Source organism: Aythya fuligula, chromosome 3, assembly GCF_009819795.1.
Source record: "Aythya fuligula isolate bAytFul2 chromosome 3, bAytFul2.pri, whole genome shotgun sequence".
Lineage (NCBI taxonomy): Eukaryota > Metazoa > Chordata > Aves > Anseriformes > Anatidae > Aythya > Aythya fuligula.
Genome location: NC_045561.1, coordinates 83,353,005 through 83,358,631, shown reverse-complemented (window position 1 = coordinate 83,358,631; position 5,627 = coordinate 83,353,005).

Below are 5,627 nucleotides of genomic sequence, written 5' to 3'. Positions count from 1 at the left end.
TCTTGATCCAAAGCAAGATGAGAAGGAAAGGGATGGGATAACAAGTTTCTTCCCAGCTCGGCCACGGCACTAACTTGCTGCCTGGTGTTACAGATGTCAACCCTACATGGCATGCAGCTGCTGTAAAGGAGATGAGCTTCTGCACGAAATATTATTGCAAAGGCCGGACCTGAACAAACACCCTCCCTTTGCTTGAAGAAAAGTAAAATAATGACCTAAACTCATTCTGCGGAGAACAAGCAGAGTTTAACTCCTGGAGTATCCACCAGAGCTTTCGTGAGGCTGGAAAGGCTGCGGGGTAATGACAAAACCACCTTCAGACTCCACAGGGCAGCCTTGCACATGAAAGGAGGCACCACCTTGTCTGCATGTGTACAAGCAGGGCTGCCAATGGGAGAGGAAGATCAAAACCAACCAACAATTAAAAAAAAAAAAAAAAAAAGAAAGAAAGAAAGCAAGCAAGCTTGCACGCTAACAGGTTTTTCCAGTTTGGGGTAGGCCAGAACAAAAGCCCCGTTGGGCAAACAGCTCCCAACTCAGCCGGGTGAGACTGCAAATCAGCAAGGGTGGAAATAAAAAATACAGTGGCCAAGTGAATTTAGAGCGATGTTTTTCTCCTGCTGAGAGCAAATCCTCCAGAGCGGGCTGGGAAAGTTGACGATGGGATGATGTTGCCTGTAAAAGTCATCTGCAACTTTTTGAGCAGAAAAAGGAAGCGAAAAGAAAAAGGAGCTGTTCTCCTCTTACCCCGGTCTTTTGTGTACTTCACCAGTCTGCTGCATGTGCCCACCCCTGGTTGAACAGTTTTATGAACGCCCTAATTAATTTGTAACATTCTTGAAGTTTTTGAGTGAAATCTGGTTTGATTCAAGATTACCTGCATTGGGAAACCAGCAGGTATTGGTCTGATGAATGTTGATCACTTTTATTAACTTCTCTTTATCCATAGATTTATTCTAACCGTTGCATCCAGTCCACTTAGTGGGAAGTTTTAGTCTGGTTGTTCTTTAGTGAATCTGAAGTTTCTAAATAAATCATGTTTGAAAATCCAATCTCTTGCTCTACCTCTTTCTCCAGGCAGTAGTGAGCAGCCCACCCAGACCTTATGGGTCTGCCTGCTTCCTGCTGTTTCTTCTGTCACTCACCCAGGATGTAGTTCCCCTAAATACAAACACTACGGGGCACAGATAAGCCCACCTATCCCCATAACCCAGCAGGTGTGAGACCTCTCTCTGACGTGCAATCCCTTACAAAGAATCAAGAGTTTGATTCTTCTGGCTACTTCCTTGACCAGCTTTCCAAGCCCTCTGACTTCTGATCCCTGTCCTGCTTCTTAACCCTAAACAGCCAGGCTAATGTGCCTATTTTCACAGCAGGTCTTCTGGACTCTTTTAGTGGGAACCTTCTAAACTGTGGGGAACCTGTGTGATTTTTAGGTTCCCCTTCTGCCAGCACTTGCTTTTCAGCTTCTGCTTGTGATTGTTCACCCCTGGGCTTCCATACTAAAAGCAGTGAGGTGGCAGATCCCTGGGAACCCACCACAGATGCCTTCTGTCTCTTGCTCTGTCCTGTCTACAGAGCAGTGTGGTTGACTTGTCATGAGTTATTTTCAGGTAACTTGAACTGTACTGCTCTGAGATGAGAAAAATGTAGGAGTGCCTTAACAAGACACTTGTTAGCAATGACCACATTTCTGTAATATATCCTTACTGAGCATTTCAAAATGCATTACAAACATTAAATCAGCTTTCCAATGTGTCTGTAGGGAAGATAGTCATAAAAAGGTTTAAGAATAAGTTTCAGAGCAGCTGAGCTCTTGTAACTCCATTTAGAATTAATGGGAGTTAAAGGAACTCAACAGACCTGAAAATTAGGCTACAATTTGCCTAAAGGCATAAAACTCGGATACACCAATACTTAGTTTGATGATTCAGTCAGGAAATTGTTTGTCTTTGGTTTGAAACCACTACTTGAAAGCAAGTTTAGAAGGCTAGTTTGCGAGCCTGCAAGCCTCCTTTAAAATCACAGTGGCTGTTGTACATGCTCAGGTTGCAATCAGAACCCTGATGTTTTTGATCAGTTGCATGACCTAGATGTGATTCTTTATCTGATTGAACAAATGTCAGCTCAAGACTGCAGAAGTAGAAGGGAAGAAATTAGTAGTGCCATGGCAGTGTTTAACCATTTTGCTTTACTCATGTAAAAAATGCGTCCCAAGTAGTAGAAGCCCCACAGCCCACCTCCCGATTCTTTTTCCAAAGGACAAAAAAATATATATATCCTTTTGTGAATTGCTAAAAACAAGTCTCTCCAACCCACCTCCATTCACTCATGTGCAAAAGAGGCTTTCGGTCAGCAACCTGACTGTTTGGAGACTGGTTGGAATTCTGTATAAACTACATTTGGAAGGTTTAATTTGTTTGACGAACAACAGATGGATGCTGTAACTAAATGGCACTTTCAACAGAGTGCTTCCATTGGGCCAACATTTTACCCAATGTGCAGTTACTCTGCAGGGGACAGAAAACACTGGTTTTGGGCACAGTCCCTTAAGCATCTGATATCCGATATCCCTGGCAGGTCAGTTTTCTTTTGAATTATGAAAGAAAAATCTAAAACCACATTTATCCATCACTAAACTCATCAACCATTTCACTCATGCAGAATGCACTCATTTCACTGCCTGAAACACTTCTGGTAATGGGAATTCCTTTATCTAGTTTCCAATGGTGCACCTTCAGTAGCTCAAAAATGACTCTCACTGGGGGGATGTATGCAAATACTTCTTTGTACTCTTCTTTCAAACATTACACAGCACTTCTTCATTTTAACAGGCCCAAACAATCCTCAGACTGACACGAATACTGGAAAAAACAGGGACCAACACCTTTATTTGAGCTATGCTAGCAAATGCTTTCCTCTTAAAGGAAGAAAATGACAGTCCAGGCTCCAAATGTTAGAAATACTGTTACCACTTCACTGTGATTTTAATCTATCCGTGGAAAAAGGATTTTGAGGGAGCTTAGGAGCGAAGCAGGGATGGAGAAAAGTGTGCTAGTCAAATAAGAAAATAGATACTAGATATAGTTACTAGACAGAAAATAGATAAGAGAGGAGTGCTTAAAAAGCAGCAAATTGAAAGAATATACTTACAATACTCAAGAATACAAAATTTTAAAATTTCAGCTAACTAATTTTGAATTTTACGAATTTTATGAACCAGATAATTTTTTATTGCAATCTTTGTCTTGTACATGTTTCTTTCACTCTTCTTTCTCCCTTCTGTCTGGGATTGTGGAAAACACTGTACAATTCAGAAAGCTGTAAGATCTTGGCTTTGTATTACCGCTGCTTCATTAGCAGCATATTTGATTTAAAAGGTCATGGCTCCCCTAGTGCCTAGCAGGTCTTTATTGTCTCTGTACCTGAGGTTAAGGTCTCCTCACTTGTACTAACTCGGTGCAACTGCTAGGAAAAACTGGATATGTGCAATGTTGTGGCTCCAAAATAACACAAAACAAACCAAAACCTACCAACAAACCACAGGTGTTAAGTTCTTGAACTGGATTTACCATTGACAAAATAGCAAAAGAAAATAATGAATTAGAAAAAAATAGCCGAGCAAGCAAAACAGTTCTAAACCCAGATTCTGATGTGTAAATTACATTACTACTAAGCTCTTAAAAATAAATAAATAATATATATATATCTATATATGTGTGTATACATAGATATTCACTGTTAAGATTTCAGGAGAAATTCAGATTAAACAGAAAGTGACTATAATAATTTAAACAGGGAGGGAACCTGATGCCAGGACTCGAGAGATCAAGTTTTGTGAAAAACTGCCAGGGGTCTCTTCATTACATAGTTAGGCAGCGCTTTGTTTGCATTCATTATAATTTCTGAAGTGTATAAAGGAAGTTGCTCTCCCTGCATTAAATCCCTCAGCTGAGGAATTTGCTCATCTTGACTCAGAGGCAGAGTGCCATCTACTGAACCATCCCCTTTACACAGCACTCTCGAGCCTGTCCCACTCCTGGCTTAACAAAATTTACACAAGGGGGCTGTAAAACTGAGTAAGGTTTTAATCAGAGGTTTTAATCGATTTAGGTGTGATTCGCTATTGTGCAGTAACAAAGCAAGTAAAGGAACAGACCAACACCCATGACTTGCAAGTCTATGCTCCCGTTTTATGAAGACTCATTCTGCTCTTCTTAACTAATCTTTGGAATTGAGGTTACATTATCATTTCATAACACTTGAGAGCAGCATTCCCTGACGGGTGCTCAGATTTCACTGCTAACTATTAACCGTGGACTTACCCAAGTATTTATCCTTTCTGTTAGTGCTCAGGAGATGTCCAAGTCTCAGCTGACTCACTGAAAAGTGAGGATGTGTGATAACAGCCAGCAAGAGTTTTGCTTGGGCCAGTGATGACACAGTACCATGCTGTGGCTCTGTCTACTTTTATTTTCTTGTTGCCTTGACCCTCATACTTCATTGTAAATTTCATGGACTGTTCCTGTATTCAAATAAAGTGGCACCTTATGTCATGCTCAGAACTGCCATGTGCTATGATAACAAACATATAAATAGATTTTAAAAGAAAAGGCAGAAACAAATTGTTGCAGATGGCAGTGCCACAAACATGTCAAAAGTGTTAAAAGTGTCCGTAGAGTCTGTAAACCACGGAAATTTGATCAAACTTCATATAAACATCTGAAATGTTGTGAGGAAATTACCACTCAAAATCAGCGAGTCAAGTACGTGAAGAAATATACAAGCTTGCAGAACAGAGGTGACCTGAGGCCATTGGGTTGTGTTTAATAAACAATACCCTGCAAAAAACACTTGTGTGGTGTGTTTCAAGGCAAGGGTCCTGGTTTTGCACTGAAGGATCGTGTAGCTTACAGCCCAAATGTCGAATTCCTGATAAAGTAAGGCAGTGAGCAAAGCTTGAAAAAAAGTGCACTATTTGTCATTAGGCAAATACGGTTGAAATAATTAAAATATGTTTGGAAAAAGTTTCATGTTATCATATATATTTTTTCTCCTGTAACCTTATTATGTTGTCTTAAATACAACAAATACTGAAGAGTAGAAGTAACCACTCTTTCTAATTGTCCCAATAAGATATATCCCACATCTCAGAAAACCGAGGGGAGAGAATCATAGAATATCTGAAGATGGCAAGGCCCCACAAGGATCACCAAGTCCAACTCTTAATATGCTGCTATGCAAATTCACTAAAGGGAAACGACACACGTGTCACACAAGTCTTCAGGGCCATTCAGAAGCGTCTGTGTGCAGCCACAAGAATTCTGGAAGCCTCACCAGCCCCAGCAAGCTGACTGCAGCCCGCAATTTCATTGTCAAGCACGCCCACATTAACAGTCTCATCATTGTGTATAGCAAAAGCTGTCGCACATGGGCTGCACTTGAGTTACAGGTTAGTTACCTTGTAGAGGAAAAAGCGGAAAAGGAGGAAGGGAACTTGTGTGTAGACCAGGCGGCTCATCAATTAATTGCAGCTGGTCATAACGAAAACATCCACAGTGTTTTTGTTCTGGCACAGGCCATTCATCGGTTGCTGCCTCTGTAGAAAGCTATGTATGAAGTACTTA